Raw genomic sequence first — 19,900 nt, 5'->3', positions numbered from 1 at the left:
TCGCCTCGTGTGCGCCAGGAAACTGTCCAGCTCAAGTGATTATGTTAATTCCTGGCTTACGTCTGCTCTTGATAAGGAAGCTTCTTTGGTGCCCGTGAAATCATTTATTTTGTGCTGCAATGGTTGGTAGGGATAGGAAGTAACAAATGAATACAGACCCAATCAGTGCTGTATTGGTTAACTTATCCAGCCAGACAGAGGTTCAATAATTAATTTATCAGCAAGTTTTTTGGATATAAACAAACACAAATACTGAAAAGTGGGACACAAGCCTGCATCCTACTACAGAAACATACAAACATAAAATTGGGAGAACATTTAAGCGAGGCTCAGGCAACGCTTACGGTTTGTTTTGACAAGTAGTATGAATTTTAAGAAACAAATCACAAGTAACATCTCTACACAGTTAATAATGACGTCACATTTAATGTATGAGGCTTTTTAAGGTGTCGACGGCGTTTCGATCCAAGTGAGAAATGCGTGGATCATCTTCAGGACATTATATTAGCATGCCTGTATATAAGTGCCTAAGATAACTGTAAATTAGACATAGGTCAAGAGAAGGGAGGAAGAAGACATAAGGACAAAATTAGGGGGGTGTATATCATCGGTATACAGCCTCGAGAGAACACAAGCTAGTCTGAACAACATTTTTTAGCTTCAAAGAATTATCAAGACGCATTGGTAAAAAACAGTGGTAATAGTGAATCACGTGGTGCAGTGAGAAGGAGTAAGTGACTGAGTGAAATAATAAGTCTTGGAGTTAGCGTGACTGCATACATTTAACGCTTGGTCAAAACAATTGTGTCATGTCGATAAGGTATCAATACATTCAGCAGTATGAGCTTTTATTGTAGTAAACTAGCACTTTAATAAACAAGAAAATTGCGGCGCAGTGGATACGTGAAGGAGAAAAAAGAGAGAAATAGATCAAGAACGTCGCAGTGAGTGAGGAGAAAGGTTCTGTTGCAGGTATCAGACAATATTTAAGCATAAAAACACGGCGCAGTGACTGCGTGATTTAAAAAGGACAAGACGATGCCGTAGTGAAAAGGTAAAAACTCTAGGTTGACCGCCGTGCTTGGCAGACAAGGGAATGTAGCAGCAAGAGGATAGGGGCTCAGAGATAACCGCCATGCGCAGCGGACGGGGTTGCCGTGGTAGAGGATGAAAGAATATAGGCACAGAAGGATCCTTACTTGGGGAAGTCCGAAGGGCCTGCCACGAGACTGTGGGTGTGACAACACCGGATTCGGGAACATTCGAGCTCGGTAGGGGCTCCTACGGGAGTGGGGGAGTACCCAGAATTAGCGTCAGTGAGGAAGCGGGAGTGCGAGGAAGAAAGTGTGTACGATGATGCTTACTGGCAGGTCGAGGATCAAGGGGCACTTCAGGAAACACTTAGTGTAATACGACTTCGCGATGGCAGCGCGATGACCTGAAAGCAATGGGGGTGTTAATTTGTACTGGAGAGAGGTCATGTAGTGTGGCAGATGCACAGGACAGGGACTCACCTCGAGTAACGAAATTGGAGGGATTCTCCCTATTTTATGTTTGTATGTTTATGTAGTAGGATGCAGGCTTGTGTCTTGATAATTCTGAATATGCTGGATTTTTGTATTGGGTGTGATGCCACACGGCTTGACGCACGGGATTGCAGTCACCAGCATGACTTACACTAAGACTGTCTATGTATGCCGCATCATGTGTTGCATTACCTGATAATGTGGCATTAATATTGATAGCATTATTTTACACTTGTAATTGACATAGGAAACTCTTTCCAAGTGCAACATCATTAGTTATTCAATTGCGCCCCATGTATAATAAAAACAGTTATCAGAAATAATTTTCACATGATCTTTGCACATTTTGCTAATTTTTAAAATGCTAGAACATTATTCAGGCTTGTTTGGAGTTTTTTGTATTTGTTTCGACACCTTAACTTGGGTGGACTGACATTTTAACAGCAGTTCCTTTCTGATCAGTCCCCCATCTCTGTGGTCAGTATTTGTGTTTGTTTATATCCAAAAAAACTTGCTGATAAATTAATTATTGAACCTCTATCCGGCTGGATAAGTTAACCAATACAGCACTGATTGGGTCTGTATTAATTTGTTACTTCCTATCCCTACCTCCCTAGGGACCATTGTAGCAGAAAATAATTGATTCCCAAGGTCCCTGGCTGACTTTACTTGGGCCCCCTTGTTGTTTGAAAAGATGTTTAGCGCAACCGCTGGGTTGCAAGGGCTTTAAACCTGATTCTCCTTTCTGAAGTGGGTCATTTTCCGTATTCCGACTACCCTGTACTTTGCTTGTTTTCCCTTGAATCCCACTCCCACTTGCTATGTCTGACAACGCACCACTATACACAGATGATTACATTAAAAAGATCCTAGAGAGCCCCTCACTCTTCAATCTAAAGACTCTTGAGGCGTGAGCCGGGAGTCAGTGCAGTGCAGCGCATTTTTACTGCTGAGCGCATATGTAAAGCAGATGTACTCTCTTCTATTCTGTATTTTAGGTTTTAATTGTGACTGAAAGCCATTGAAAACCACTCTCCTTACCTGACTGCTCTTCTCCTGCTGTGTATTGGGGGGGCATTACAGGGGTGTCTCGCTTGTGTGGTAGTGCCAAGAGTGAAGGGGGAAGCTGGTTCGTGGGCCAGATTCGGGCGGAGTTGGGAGGCGCGACCGCCATCTTGGGGGAATCGCGGCTAGCGCTCTAGTGGCTGAAGGTTGAACAGTACTTATGGGGGCACTGATGCGACCGCGCAGATCTAAAGACTCTTGAGGCGTGAGCCGGGAGTCAGTGCAGTGCAGCGCAGCGCATTTTTAATGCTAAGCGCGTATGTAAAGCAGATGTACTCTCTTCTATTCTGTATTTTAGGTTGTTTTAATTGTGACTGAAAGCCATTGAAAACCACTCTCCTTACCTGATTGCTCTTCTCCTGCTGTGTATTGGGGGGGCATTACAGGGGTGTCTCGCTTGTGTGGTAGCGCCAAGAGTGAAGGAGGAAGCTGGTTCGTGGGCCAGATTCGGGCAGAGTTGGGAGACGCGACCGCCATCTTGGGGGAATCGCGGCTAGCGCTCTAGTGGCTGAAGGTTGAACAGTACTTATGGGGGCACTGATGCGACCGTGCAGCGGACGTGCGCAGCGGGCGCACCGGTGGCGTGCCAAAGTCAAGCCCGTCTGCGCCGGGCCGTCGCCAGTTGCCAGACCCCTTGCCCTTTCTCCTATTACACTCCGGAGCTACTCGCATGCTGAGTTAGTAGGGATAGAATCTAAATGCCCTTCTTTACCATGGCATCCACTAGATGGTCCCGTTAAATGCAAAATCTGTTCGATCCAACTCACAGGGGAGGCGTTGGAGCCCTGCCCTCCTGACCACATGGATTTCAGGTTCATGAGCCTGAACTGCCGATCCCTGGCTAAACATCATGCTGAGGTTTACGACCTTTTGGAGGATCAATCCCCTGATGTCCTTTTTTTTAACGGAAACATGGCTTACTCAAGATTCCATTGCGGAATCTTGGTTGGCTCTCCCTTCTGGATTTATTATGAAGAGTCTAAATAGACTGGGGAAACGGGGGGCGGGATTGGAAATATTATGAAAAACGTCTACTCTTGCAGTTTTATTAGGGAAAATGTGACGGACTGCAAAAGTGCCCAATTTAAAATTCTGCTGAATCCCAACCTTACTATTTCAGGCTTTCTTATTTATCGCTCGCCTTGGCCGTCTGGAGCTTTTAGAGAAGATCTACTGAACAAAGCCATGTCGTTCGCTAGTCAAGCTGCGAATTTCAGCATTATGGGGGATCTGAATCTTCACTGTGAAAACATCGGGAAGACAGAGATTGCAAGCTTTCTGGCTGACCTAGAGGCTCTTCAACTGACCCAGTGGGTGCGCGATAACACGCATGCCGCTGGACATTTACTAGATCCTTTATTTTCAAACCTCGCTCTGCTGAAGGTTTTTCCTCCGGTCCCACAGTGTTGGACAGATCATTTTTTGGTTGTCTTTGCAATGCGGTGGCGGGGTCAGCAGAGAGAGTATTGCTCGACCCCTGTTCTGAAACGACCATGGCATAAGTTAGACAGCAGTGGTGTGTCCGCTTATTGGTCTAGTCACAGGCCACAACTGCCACAGGATATAGAGGCCGCTGATACGCTAGTCCACGATTGGGTGATATCAGGCCTGGATAGTTGCATCCCGGCTAAGCTGGCCAGGAAAAATCGTGGACAGTCTAAACCTTGGTTCAACGAGTCTCTGTCTAAAGCCAAAAAACACTGCAAACAGCTTGAGCGAGTGTGGAGGCGCACGTACGATGTACCAGAGAAAACCAACTCTCGGGCGGCTATCAAACACTATCATAAATTAATTCGGAGAGCAAGGGCTGAGTATGTCGGTAACAAAATTCCAGTTAGTTCTAATCCATCGAAGACAATCTTCTCCCTGCTCAAGAATATGAAGAATGGTGGTGTGTCTGGGATCTCTCCTATTTCATCTAATTGTCAGTGCATTGACCTGGCCAAGTATTTTGTCAACAAGGTTGAGAAGATATATCAAAGTCTTCCCCCGGTGGTTAGTTCTGGCAGTAAGATCGGGCTTGACGTCCCGGAACCCCAAGGAACAAACAGCCTGCTATCATTTCCTTTGCTATCTCTCACAGATCTTGAGATCCTTGGTAGGAAAATTAAATCCGGTTCACCAATTGACCCAACTACACCTAACCTTTTCTGTCAGTTTCTACCTACGATTACGCCAGTATGCTTGGAACTGGTTAACCTCTCCCTGGCCTCAGCCACAGTACCAGCATCATGGAAACATGCAAAAGTTACTCCCCTGCTAAAAAAACCATCTCTGGACCCGGGTGAGCCAGGCAATTATCGCCCTATCTCACAACTTCCTTTTTTGGCAAAGATGGTGGAATTGCACGTGCATATTACTCTCACTGAGTTTATTGAGCAGAATGCAATTCTTGACCCTTCACAGAATGGTTTTAGAGCTCGCCACGGCACAGAGTCTGCTCTGTTGGCTGTGACGGAGGAAATCCGAGGGATTATGGATGTAGGTGATTCGGCGGCCTTAGTTCTTTTAGATCTAAGTGCCGATTTTGACACGGTTTCCCACGAAATTCTGTTGAAGCGTCTGCATGACATCAGAGTGAGGGATCGGGCCTTAGATTGGTGCAGAGCCTTTCTGACGGGAAAATCTTTCCAGATTTGGGTGCCACCATTTCAATCTCAGAAGTGTGCTTTGCGACAGGGGGTGCCTCAGGGTTCTATCCTGAGCCCCCTTCTGTTTAACATTTATATGCAACCTCTCGCACAAGTGGCTAGGGGGAGAGGGTTATCACTGGTGTCCTACGCCGATGACACCCAATTGGTGATCTCTTTCTCTAAGAAAAACAACACCAGCCTAGGAAGGTTTCAGGAGGATCTGGTAGAGGTTGCAGGCTCGATGGCAACTAATTGCCTGTAGCTGAATGCCAGTAAATTCGAGGTGCTGCTATTTGGGAAAGACCGAGACCTGTGGTCCGAGCAATGTTGGCCAGACAGCCTTCAACCGGCCCCTGTGCCTAAAGGGGCAGTCAAGAACCTGGGGGTCTGGGTCGACAGCGGGCTTACGTTTGATACACAAGCTAAAGCCGTGGCTGGGCCATGTTTTGGCCTACTGCGTGGCCTGAAGCCTTTACTCGGTTTTTTCCCCCTAGGGTACGTCAGACCATTATCCAGGTGACAATTTTGTCCAGACTGGATTACGGTAACTCATTGTATCTTGGGGCTAACAAGTCTTGTGTTAAGCGCTTGCAGAGAATCCAGAATGCTGCGGCACACATTCTGGTGGCACTACCGAGATCTGTTTCTGTTTCCCATGTCCTGCCCAAGTTACATTGGTTGCCTGTTGAGAAACAAATCCGATTTAAGACTGTTTGCGTTTCGCATAAGATTCTTACTCAACAGGCTCCCTTGGGTCTGTCTAATTTGCTTCAGCTTTATGTGCCGCGGCGGTCTCTTAGATCGGCCAACCAGGCGTTAGCAAGTGTTCCCCGTGTTGTGAGAGTGAGAGCTGGGGGCCGCTCGTTCCGTTGTCTTGCGGCGCAACTCTGGAATCTGCTTCCTGTTTCGATCAGAGAGATCCAGAGTCATTTGGTTTTCCGAAAAGCTATCAAAACCTGGCTTTTCCTGACTCTCGTATAACTGCCTTCCCGTCAGCCCCCCTCATTGTCTTTGGTCGCGCTGGGACGCCCCATTGCTGGGGCAACTATGTGCCATACAAATCCGACAAATAAATAGCTCAGATTAACCCCCTAGTAGCACTAACACTACTCTCGCTGAGGCTTTAGAAAAACAAAAAAATAAATTTGTCCGCCTTGAATTAATGATACGTATGCTTACTGAGTATCTCAAAGCAAATATAATTCCCGTTGGCCTACAGGTTAAGAATATCCCGGTGTATTCACTGATAACCTCAAATATATTACTAATTTCAGCTACGTAGGCACAACGTGCTCCAGACACTGGATGGTGCTGGGGATTGACATTGCTACAGAAGAACTTAAAAAGCTCACTGTAATAATCAACGATATCGTGAAACAGATTAAAAAGAACAACTTACCCTACGCCAAAAAGCTACTAGAACAAATCCAAAAAACTGTGGACGAGTTCCACAGACTTGAACAAAATATAAAATCCAACAAAGTAAAGAAGGATATAAAATCGTTCTCTCAGGAACGAGCCTACCCTTACTTGAATACAGACTTCTTTACTAACAGGGCCTATAACAATTCCCACAGCTCCAGACCCTGGGGTCGTTTTAATAGAAGGAACAATTTGGATGGTTTCTCTGACACCTCAGCAGAGTCCTCAGACAAATCTGATGCAGGAGAGGGCACCAGTACCAACTTAAGAAACCCCGACACCCATTTTTTAGGGTGAGGCCAATCAGAACCACCAACGCCCAAGGCGTGTCAAACAACAACCGCGATGGCAGAACCCCCCGGGGGAACGCCAGACACGCCAGAAATTCTACCAGTGGTAACATCAATAATGGAAACCAACAACCCTAACAACAACTTTACCATTCCCATTTTCTATCTCTCCACACACCTATTATCCGAACATGAATTGTCAATATTGAGTAAAAGACTCTTTTGTCCCCACTTCCTACCCCAATTTTCTTGATTTACAAACTGAACTACTACGCTTCTTCCGCAAGATAAGATTACACAGTTATTTTTTACAGAACCCTTGCCCCACTAATACCTCTAACACACCATTACGCCCTCCATCCACCTTCTCACCTTCCTCTAATATGATCCCCAGTGAGATCATCACTTTTGAGAAACTGGTCCTTAAAGAGGTTAGGGAGCTTGAAAATACACACCAATACATTCCCTACAACATCACTAGAGCAGAAAAGACTGCCATCACTACCCTACGCCAGAATGAAAACCTTGTGATTAAACCGGCCGACAAGGGCGGAGGCATAGTACTCCAAGAGATTACCACATATAGGGATGAAATCAACCACCAATTGGCTAATACTGACCATTATTGCAAATTACCTACCAACCCCACTAAAGAACTCCAAACTTTGATTCTGCAGGTTACCAATGTTGGCCTAGAGCAGGGCTTCCTTAGCAAACACAAACATCGTTATCTCAATATCAAATCAGCATGGACCCCAGTGATTTACACTTCGCCCAAATTGCACACAAATCTGGATAGACCTCCTGGCCACCTTATTGTCTCCGATTGTGGGTCTATTTTAGAGCCGTTGGGCCAATATGTAGATTTTTTCATTAGAGACTTTGTACCACTCAGTGACTGTTACATACATGACAATGATAAATATGGTTGAGAACCACCCATTTGACCCCACAACTGATACTCTGTGCACACTGGACGTCGAGTCCCTGTACACGAATATTCCTCAGATAGACCCTCTACTTGTGATGGAAACTGTCCTTAACAAACGCCCACGACCCCATCCAGTTCCCACTGACTTCATACTTCAACTCCTAGAGATTTGTCTAACCAGGAATTTTCTCATATTCGAGGACCAATTTCACCAACAGGTTAAAGGTACTTCAATGGGGGCAGTTTTTGCCCCAAATCTAGCTATACTGTATGGACTCCTTGGAGGTGAACCACATTCTGTCCGCCACCAACCCCTTCCATACTGGTATTAAACAGTGGAAGAGGTATATAGACGACATTTTCATGATTTGGCAGGACACTGAACAAACCCTAGAGCCTTTCCTACACTGGCTTAATAACAATTGTGGTGGCTTAAAATTCACATTGACACAGGATAAACAGTCGATCCCATTCCTTGACCTTAACATCACACATAGAGAGGGTGTACTCATCACCAGTCTGTTCCACAAACCCACAGAACGCAACACCCTATTACGGTATGACAGCCATCACCCCAGGGCGTTACGTGACTCACTACCGTATTCCCTACGCATTAGAAGGAATTGTTCCTTGAAGGAGGATTACTTCCACGAGGCAAAGCTACTATGCAACAAACTTAGCAGTAGAGGTTATCCCCGGAGATTGGTCGGAAATGCCATGAAACGTGCTTGGTACTGCCCACGTGAGGTCCTGCTTGAAACCAAAACAAGACCATGCCAAAATCGTTTGGTCTGTGTCACTACCTTCTCTCCAGTCTCTAACCCTGCACGTAAATCCATTCTAAAACACTGGAATGTACTAAATGCGGGCACTCTGAATCTAGAACGCCTCACGTTTGCATTTAGGAAAAGCAAAAATATCAAAGATCACCTGGTCCGTGCAGCCTTACCCATCAAAAAACCTCCCAGTACCCTCAATGATCACTGGGGGCTCCAACCCTTCACAGCACAAGCGAAATGTGGAAAATGTACTGCATGTGATTTTACAATTGAAGGCAAAGAGTTTTGTTTTGAGAATATCCGTTGTGAATTAAAAACATTTACCAACTGTAACACATGCAATGTTGTATATGCGATCCTTTGCCCTTGCAACAGAATCTATATCGGACAGACTACCCAAAAAACACGCATTCGCATCTGCCAACACCGGAGCAGAATACGATGCAAGACACCCAATGCACCTCTGGTGGAACATTACACTGAAAATGACCATTCCGAGGATGATATTCGCTGGACTATTATAACTGTGGTCAAACTCCTGCCAAGGGGAGGTGACATTGGCAAACTTCTAAACAAAGAAGAACTTAAATGGATCTTGAAAACCAACAGTTTACATACAGGGTTGAATCGCCTTGAGGACTGGACCAGTCTTATCTAAATTTAAGGACTGAACTTGGTCTGCCCCCTCGCAGATTTTTTCATGTAATTCTCTTTCATAGGTTTTTTAGCCTACAATTCTGTTGAAAAGGTTTTTAGCTATTATTACTTTGTCACGGAATTATGTCACCCATTCTTCTTTTCTGTCCTCCCACCCGCCTTCACCCTTTCTTCATCGCACTCAATTCAAGTCTTCCTACACTCACTCTATGGACCTCACCCCACTCCAATATGGCCACCGTTTCCATCTTCCAGGCCCTTCTTCACTTTCTGATAGACTTCCATCACATGACTCTACTGACCTATCAGGGCACTTCTCTCACTACTTGAAGCAGAGCCTTAGTCATCTTTCGCTCCGCTTTCCAGGATGCTGACCCCTGAGCAGCACGGCGCATTCATCGACTATTGGTAAGCACGCCTCCACAGTGCTCTTTTAGCTCCTCAATTCCCAGTTGCTGTCAGCCGAATTGACCCCCTGTCAATTCCTTCCATGTCATTACGTCGTCCAAGCACACGCCTGTGGCTCCACTCCTGTGAATCCCTCCAATTTCTTTACTTGAGGTGAGTCCCTGTCCTGTGCATCCGCCACACTACATGACCTCTCTCCGGTACAAACTAACACCCCCATTGCTTTCAGGCCATCGCGCTGCCATCGCAAAGTCTTATTAAATGCAGCCCCTCCTGAAGTGTTCCCTGAAGTGCCCCTTGATCCTCGACCTGCCAGTACCGCATATCTGCGACGGCCGGTAAGCATCATCGTACACACTTTCTTCCTCGCACTCCCGCTTCCTCACTGCCGCTAATTCTGGGTATTAACAAAGTAGGTCGCACACTGCTCGTCATACCCGCAAATAGCCCCATAGAACTCTGGATAATGTAGTAGCAACGGTGAGTACGCCTATGCCACGAGTATGTCACTATAATGCCATCCCTGGACACGTGTTTCGAGGTAATTGCCTCTCATCAGCAGGGAGCAGGTAGGTATGTGGGGTGCCAAGTAGACTGCCAAAATATTAAAGGTAAAATACCTCTACCAGTGCGCAGGTGCGGAACCAAGGCTCGTCAGCCCAAATCGCTCGTACTTTACCTGAGAACACTTATTTTAGCAGCCTACACAGCAACCCTACACACTCACCTACTCCCTGCTGACGAGAGGCAACTACCTCGAAACACGTGTCCAGGGATGGCTAACGCTACACTTACTTGCACTCAAGACTCGGGCATAGGCGTACCCACCGACGCTGACTTCAGGGACCACAATTCTTTGGGACAACACGCTGGTAGGTAGAGCAGTGTGCGACCAATTGGACTTTTGTTAATATTCAGGCTCCTTGAGCCGGTGGAGCTGCCGAGCTCATGGTTACGCACCTGCGCGCTGCGAGAGGTACTTTACCTGAGAACACTTATTTTAGCAGCCTACACAGCAACCCTACACACTCACCTACTCCCTGCTGACGAGAGGCAACTACCTCGAAACACGTGTCCAGGGATGGCTAACGCTACACTTACTTGCACTCAAGACTCGGGCATAGGCGTACCCGCAGACGCTGACTTCAGGGACCACAATTCTTTGGGGCAACACGCTGGTAGGTAGAGCAGTGTGCAACCAATTGGACTTTTGTTAATATTCAGGCTCCTTGAGCCGGTGGAGCTGCCGAGCTCATGGTTACGCACCTGCGCGCTACGAGAGGTACTTTACCTGAGAACACTTATTTTAGCAGCCTACACTGCATCCCTACACACTCACCTACTCCCTGCTGACGAGAGGCAACTACCTCGAAACACGTGTCCAGGGATGGCTAATGCTACACTTACTTGCACTCAAGACTCGGGCATAGGCGTACCCGCCGACGCTGACTTCAGGGACCACAATTCTTTGGGGCAACACGCTGGTAGGTAGAGCAGTGTGCGACCAATTGGACTTTTGCTAATTCTGGGTACTCCCCCACGCCCGTAGGAGCCCCTACCAAGCTCGGATGTTCCCGCATCCGGTGTTGTCACACCCACAGTCTCGTGGCAGGCCCTTCGAACTTCCCCAAGTAAGGATCCTTCTGTGCCTATATTCTTTCATCCTCTACCACGGCAACCCCGTCCGCTGCGCACGGCGGTTATCTCTGAGGCCCTATCCTCTTGCTGCTACATTCCCTTGTCTGCCAAGCACGGCGGTCAACCTAGAGTTTCTACCTTTTCACTACGGCATCCTCTTGTCCTTTTTAAATCACGCAGTCACTGCGCCGTGTTTTTATGCTTAAATATGGTCTAATACCCGCAACAGAACCTTTCTCCTCACTCACTGCGACGTTCTTGATCTATTTCTCTCTTTTTTCTCCTCCACGTATCCACAGCGACGCAATTTTCTTGTTTATTAAAATGTTGGTTTATCTTAGGCACTTATATACAGGCATGCTCATATAATGTCCTGAAGATGATCCACGCATTGCTCACTTGGATCGAAACGCCGTCGACACCTTAAAACACCTCATGCACTAAATGTGATGTCATTATCAACTGTGTAGAGACGTTACTTGTGATTTGTTTCTTAAAATTCATACTACTTGTCAAAACAAACCGTAAGCGTTGCCTGAGCCTCGCTTAAATGTTCTCCCTATTTTATGTTTGTATGTTTGTGTAGTAGGATGCAGGCTTGTGTCCCACTTTTCAGTATTTGCGTTTGTTTATATCCAAAAAACTTGCTGATAAATTAATTATTGAACCTCTGTCCGGCCGGATAAGTTAACCAATACAGCACTGATTGGGTCTGTATTCATTTGTTACTTCCTATCCCTACCTCCCTAGGGACCATTGTAGCACAAAATAATTGATTCCCGAGGTCCCTGGCTGACTTTACTTGGGTCCCCTTGTTGTTTGAAAAGACGTGAAATCATTTAGGCATCCATCTGCCCCTTTGCCAATATCAAACGTATCTGTATACGACCAGAAAGAAATTGATGTATAATAATTTTACAGAAGAAAAAATGAACTCCAAAGATGATTTAAGGCATACGGACCGAGTCTTACATTATCACGTTCAAAAGTATTACTCAGATTGTATTTTGGCAGCAAACAATGGCCCTGTGGAGTTCTTTGGTGCCCTGTAGGAATTTTTGAATCCTAGTGGTTCCAAATCAAGAATTTCTACGTCTCATGAACTATGTGAATCCTTAGTGATGTTCGTCAGTGATAAAATTCAAATCATTTATCAATCTTTCACTAAGATCACATTTTTTCTTTAAACATGTTTTTATTGTTTTCAGATGATAAATATAAGGTGTTAATAGTTGATCACATAGTGCATCTTTATCGTTGCCTTATGCTCAGTGCCACTGGAATTATGTTATTTCTGCGGCGGTCATGTTTCTCCCCATAAATATGGAATTGGCACATAATCCATCATCTGCTGTATAATTTGCAGATTTTGACATAAAACATTCATTTTAAAACAGTTCAAAAGTTACTAAAAATGCAGTAACACGTGTTGCTACATAGGGGAAGGCCCTGTGCAAAGGTTGACTAGTCACCTTTTTGTTGCTTATTGCTACATATGTTAGTTAAACTGGTACTTATGAGACGCAACCTATGTCCAGACAGTATCAACAAGTGTAAAATTGACAAAAAATTAAGTAATACTACCACAAAATGTGCCGCATTGTGCCGCATAATTTGCCTTTCCTTGCAGCATAATTTAGTGAACCCTGTCGCATAATCTGGCCATCTCCTGCCGTCATAATTCCAGTGGCTCTGCTTATGCTGTACATTGATAATACAATCAACTGTACATGGTATTTATTATATGGTAGGGATCATGTTTTTGACCAGCAACTTTACTGAATTTTCAGATACCAGCATCCAACAACAGGAATTCGGAACTGAAGATGGAGACTGGAAGATCAGTGGGGAAGGAGGAAAAGTGAAGGAAGCCTACCTGGGAACAGTCTACGACTGCCAAAGCATAACTTAGCTACGATTACACATGGAGGAGAAATCTTAAGGTACATCAAAACAATGGTACTTCAAGAGTGTAGTCCTAGTGCTTTAGGTGGTATGAAAAAACTGAAAGGGGGCTCTCAAAGGGGCGTGGCCTATGCAATTAAGGGTGTGGCTTAGAAACACCCAAGCTAAAAATCTGTGCTTAGCACAGTTTGCTGTCGACTGGTATTTTGCTGTTTCCGTCATTGCATCCAGATATGTAATACAAGTAATAATACACCTACAACAAGCCAGGACTATTGGCTTTGTGAATGATTGTTAGTTACATTGGATAAAAAAGCAACGACTATTCTTTTGTAGTATATAGTATTTAAAATGCTTTAGCTCTGAAATAATGGGACTATGATAGACCTACAACGATTCTCATCAAAGTTGCATCAAATTCAGTGAAGGGCGGCACTGTTACAGGATTAAGATTTCTTTTTTTACCCTGAGGGTGGGGGCAAAAATGGAGAGCCCAATAGGGACCAGTCTCAGCACATACTTTTTAGAACTTGGCCTACTTAAAGCCCTGTATAGTCCAAAAGCATTCACCCCATGAAAGAGTTTACTAGGCCAAGAGGAAACGCTGGGGGAGCATCAGCAGGGTGGGGTGAGACTAGGGGGGGAGCCTAAGCGGGATACAATTTGGACTCCAGGGGTGGGTCAGTCAACCAGTCAAGAAAGCAGCAACTCCCCGCCCTGGGACATCGGTAGGTGGCTTAGCCCTCAGGTATCCTCTAGATGTAATGCCACCGCCTCAGCCTTTGCCCAGCGAGAAAAAGTGCCTGACCGAAGTTCCGGGCTTGGTGGAGAATGGAAACGGGAGCTCCCAGCGCATCGGCTTTGCTTATTTGGCTGCAATAGGGTTGAGATCTAAGAAGCATCCCCTAGTCTTATGCTTGCGTTGCCTCTTGTAGATACCCAAGGCCTCCCAGGAAAACATGCCTGTCATCCCCATAACCCGATCTAATTGGGACAGTGCCATTCCCCACCCAGTACAAAGCTAGTGTTAAGGAATATAAATCCGTATTAGTGGAAGAAAATACTGCACTCACACAATTGAAAGCTCTACATCCACAAAAAAGTTATTCAAGTTGGTACAACGGCTCTCATCTTCCCAACCCACAGCAGAACCAGAGGCATCACAAATATTCTGTAATCAATTGGCTACCTTCTTTCAATCGAAAATCACGGACATATACACAGCCTTTGAATCCCTCCCTGAAACACCTATCTTAACACTGGCAATCAGTAGTCATGTTGAAAATGCTCCCCTGGTACCTGGTAGTGAGAATAAAGGTCTTGCTAAATTTCCTGACCTCACGCCACTCCTCGTACAAAATATTTTAAAAACACATGCGGGCTCCCCCATGGAAGCATGTCCACCTGCAATACTTCATATGGCAGCTGAAACTATATCGCAACCCCTCTGCAAATTAATGAATAATTTCATTCATTCTGGAATCTATCCCCAAACCTGGAAACAGGCCATTATAAGACCTCTTCTGAAAAAACCTAACTTAGACACTGGGGACTGCAAAAACTACCATCCCATTTCCCTGCTTCCTGTCCCAGCTAAGATCATGGAGCTACATCTCAATAAGCAGCTCATGGTAACTGCAGAACATCCAGCTTGGCTCAATGATTCTCAGCTCTGTTTTAGGAGGCATCATGGAACAGAAACAGCATTAATATCAGCCACTGACTACATCAGGCGCACAGTGGATGAAGGACGGGGGGTGGTGCTGATCCTTTTGGATCTGTCAGCAGCATTTGACACCATTTCACCTACTCTGCTGCTGGACAGACTACAGAGTCTTGGGATCTCACATTAAGCACTAGTCCTCCTGTCCTCATTCCTGACGGGGAGATCCCAAAGGGTGAACTTAAAATCTTTCCATTCAAACTCCTATGTTCTACCCTGTGAAGTTCCGCAGGGATATTCCCTGAGTCCCACTCTCTTTAATCTGTACGTGGTACCCCTAGCAGCGGTGATCCACTCATTTGGATTGGAGGTGGTGTCATATGCAGATGACATGCAGATTATGGTTACTATCCCTAAAGGGCCAAGCGCGTCATCAGAAAATAATCTTGGATGTATGACCAGAGTGGCAGAATGGATGTTGACTAATTTTTTTAAGCTTAATGGGGATAAAACCGAAGTGATGATATTCGGATCAGGGTCATCCAAAAGGAATAGCAGTTGCTGGCCTCAGTCCCTGGGATGTTGTCCTACCCCGAGCAGAAAGGCTAAGAACCTTGGAGTCCTGTTGGATACTGAACTGAACTTTAATATCCAAATGAATCGTACAGTCTCAACATGCTCCTGGCTTATAAGGATGTTAAAAAAAATCTTTCCTTTTATCCAACGACCAGCTCGGATCCAGGTTGCACTGGCCTTGGTAATGTCAAGACTGGATAATTGTAATGCATTATACCTGGCCGCTAACAAGAACTTGCAGCACAAACTCCAGGTAATGCAAATGCATTTACAAGGCTCATTTTGGACATTCCTAGGAAACAATCTGCCAGGAAGGGACTGGAGATCCTGCACTGGCTCCCCATGAAACAATGCATTAGCTTCTAATCACTCTGTATGGTCCATACGTAATTGCATGCTTCCTATCCGTCGAGATTGAAGACTATGTTCAAGTGGCATTCCGCTACCAGACCATTGTGCTCCTCACTTCAAATGCAACTGGTTGTACTTAGAACTAAGAAGAAGAAATGGAGGGGAAGAGCATTCTCGGTGGCAGCTAGTAAGCTCTGGAACTCCCTGCCCTTTGCTCTTAGATCCTCTGCTCCCCTTTAGAAAGGCTCTTAAAACTTAGCTCTTCACAGTCTAGCATCTTGCGGGAGCGTTTGGCCCGTTCTAAATTCCTGGGTATGGACGGCTGGTCTCTAGCGCCTTGATGCCCTCGGGTGACTGCCCCCACTTTTTGCTGAATTGCTGAATGTACTTTGATTGAGTGTGCCCTGGGCTCCTGCCAATCAGGTGCCCAGGGCCTATGTTCCTTCCCTAAAAACTGTGCTGAAACCTAAACCCAAATTGGCAAACCCTGGCCACATGTCAGCCCCTGGTAAATGGTACACTAGGTACCCAGGGTCTTGTGACCAGGGAAGGCCCCTAAGGGCTGCAGCACTTATTGTGCCACCCTTAGAGGCCCTGTACCCTGGCACACACACACTGCCCTTGCAGGCTGAGTGTCTGGGTACAGAACAAAACTGAGAGTCGACATGGCACACATCCCTGTGTGCCATGGTGCCATGCCCACAACACACACTGCCCTGGCATACATCAGCCACCCCTCTAGCTGAGTGCCCTATGCCAGTGGTGTGGGTACAGGTGCATGAGCCCTGTGCCCCTACAGTACCCAGGTCCATTCCTGGGCACTGTAAGTGCAGTGCTGCCATTTAAGAGTATATGGTGCTGGGAGATCGTCAACACGAACTCCACAGCACCATGATGGCTCCACTGAAGAATGAGAAGTTTGGTATCAAACTTCTCAGCACATTAAACCTGCAGTGATGCATGTGCAGGATTTAATGTACAATGCACGACAGAGGGCATCTTAGAGATGCCCCCTGAACCTAACCTACAATCCACGTCTTGTCTGAGGGGCTGCCTAGGCTGCCACACAGCAGACATGTTGCTGGACCCCTGGGTAGAGAGCCATCCGCTCTCCTGGGGCTGCAACAATGCAAATCCTTGGCAAGGTGCTAGGTCTCCTCCCCCAGGATGGGCAGGGGAAGCTTTAAAGGCATGCGAGCTTCTCCCGGCCACTTGCTGTACTCAGCAACTGGCCCCTACCGGTTCTAAACCCCCACTCTGGCGGGAAGACTGGCTGGAAACTCCAAGGAAGGACAGGGGGTGTGACAGCCTCTGCCAACCCCACCCCTCAGATGGGGGAGGCTAGGTGAAGCACATCTCCGGGCTCTCGCCATCTTGAAGATGGGAAGCCCTGCCCAATCAGGGCTAGGCCACTGCCCCCCTCCCACAGGAGAGTGGCAGGATAGGGGGTGTACCCACCCCAGGGCAGGGACTCAGTGGTCCCTGCCCTTTACCTACCTGTAATGCCCCTAAATTTAGTATTTAGGGGCACCCCGAACCTTCCTCCCTTAGATCCAGATTCCAAAACAGCAAAGAAGATCAAGAGACAAGAAGACCTGCCGTGCAGCTGCTCACAAGAGGAAGACACCAACTGCTTTGGCCCCAGCCCTACCGGCCTGTCGACCCTCGAACCTGCTCCTGCTAAACTCCGGCATCTCCAGTGGCCAGCAACCTCACAAACCCCGGAGGACCAGGCTACCTTGTGACTCTAAGCAACTGGGACTCCCACGAGCAGTGGTACTGCTCAAAGCAAGTAACTGACCCCTGGCATCAGCCAGGAACCGCGAACCCTGCACACTCTGCACCCGCCAAGCCTGGCCTGTGCTGGAGTGAACAAAGACCCAGAGGACGTCCCCCCGGTGACTGTGACCCCGAATCCTGCACCCAAGGACCCACCTCAATGCTCCTGATGATGCCTGCAGCCTCAGAACCAGGGACCCCTCCAACCGCGACCAGCCGAGGGTAAGATTTCCCGACACCAAAAGGCACCACTGCACCCGACGCCCTGCGGCCCCCTGTGCCCAACTCCTAGGTGCCTACCTATCCTCCAGCTACCCAACTTACCTCTTGAAGGGGTGGTCACACCTGAAGAATCTTCATCCCCGAGCTTGCAGCCTTTGTTCGTTTTTGAGCTTCTCCATTGCAATCCATTGAGCGCCCGATGGCTCAAAAGCACCCTGCACCCAACCGCACGAGTGCCCCTGGCAGTGCAATCTCTAATCTACTTCCCCATTTGCCCTGGGCAAGTGACCAGGAGCCCAGCTCCCACAGCCGCGTGGCCTGCTAGCCAGCACCCACCAACCAAGGGCCCCCTGCCTCCCACAGAATAACATTGGGCCTAACTCACTCTGCACCCGGCTGCCCCTGTGCCGCTGAGGGTATAACAACTGTACTGACCTGGCCCTGGGAGACCCCTGAGTCTATGCCCAGAACCTTAACTCTAACTCTACCAGTCAAGTACTTACCCAAAAGCCGATAACTCTCTTTTCTTCCATAGGGTAACATTGACTGGTTTCACTTGGAAATTCTTCCAAGTGTGGAGTTTCTAAACTTTAAAATATTCACCTAAAATCAACCGAGTAACGAAAACGAAATTACTCACCTGCTATCAGGAGAGATCCCAGTGCTGGATCTTGGTGCCAGGCACTAACCCTGAAAAGTAATTACAACCATACTTATCGCTAACCCAATTTTCTTCCATAGGAAACCATTGACTGTTTTTCTGTGAAATTTCTTCTAAGTGTCGATTTTTGCAAACTACAAGTATTCTTTAAAAATCGCACCAACTGTGAAAACATAATTACTTATCTGTTTTAGATAGATGTCCCAATGCTGAAACTAGGAGTCCTGCACTGTATTACAAAAGTAACGAGAACATACTTTACCTGCAACTTGAATTTCTTTCCATAGGATAACATTGCCTGGTTTTTGCTGAAAATGTTTGTCGATTTTGCAAACTTACAAATATTCGTTAAAAATCGCCTGTATAACCAAAACACATTCTTCCAACTGTTTACAGGTGGTGCCCCAGTGCTGGATCCAGGATCCAACACTGAGTTAGAAAAAGGAACAATAACCCCACTTACCTGCTAAGTGAAATTCCTCCCATAGCATAACATTGGTGATTCTATGAAAAAAAGTTTCTAAGTGTCAACCTTTAAAATACCAAAATATTGCTTAAAAACCACTACTTGAACCAGAACGCTTTTACTCAACGGTTTACAGGAAATGTCCCAGGACTGAATCCAGGATCCAGTCCTGTGGTTAGAAAAGTAATCCTTAAAGTAACTAATTGCATTTAGTTAGAAATTCCCATTGAGCTCAATGTATTATTGTGTTTGAAATTGTGTTGCCTGTTACAACAACTGTGTCTATTGCACTCAAAAGCCTACTGCATATTGAAAGTATTTATATAAAGCCTCTCATTCAGAGAAAGTATATTTTGAAATCTATTGTTGGTTCTAAACTAAAACAACCATATATTTTTTATACAAACCCATTGGCCTAGAGTTTAGTTCTTGAGTGTGTGAGACCATTTGCTGACTGAGTGTGTGCAACAAATGCTTTACACTGTCCTCTGATACTGCCTTACTGCTCGACCAAGCTACCACTTTAGAGAGTAAGGTTATATCTAACTTTAGCCTCTGCCAAGCCACTGGGGACTGTGGACTCTGTGCACACAGCACCTATTTGGGAACATTATATACAGAGGCACTTTCCTACAATAAATACTCAAATCAAATCAGTATATGAGCAACTGGATACATACCATCAACATGTTTCCAGGTCAGCTTCGGGGGTCCTGCACCTGGTGCAAGTGTCCATGCAACCTGGGAACATGCAGGTGAGCTGCTTGGGAGAAAGATCAGCTCTATGTAGGATGGAGAATTGGTTACGTTTCATACAGGCATCCCCTGACACGCTGTGTGGATATGCCAGTATATGTTCCCATTCTTTATCATGGAGTTTGTGAGAAATTGAGTTGTTGGTTGAAGGAGGTTGAGAACCCTTCTCAAG

The sequence above is a fragment of the Triturus cristatus genome, chromosome 9, assembly GCF_964204655.1.
Source record: "Triturus cristatus chromosome 9, aTriCri1.1, whole genome shotgun sequence".
Classification (NCBI taxonomy): Eukaryota; Metazoa; Chordata; class Amphibia; order Caudata; family Salamandridae; genus Triturus; species Triturus cristatus.
Note: the sequence above shows the minus strand (reverse complement) of the source record.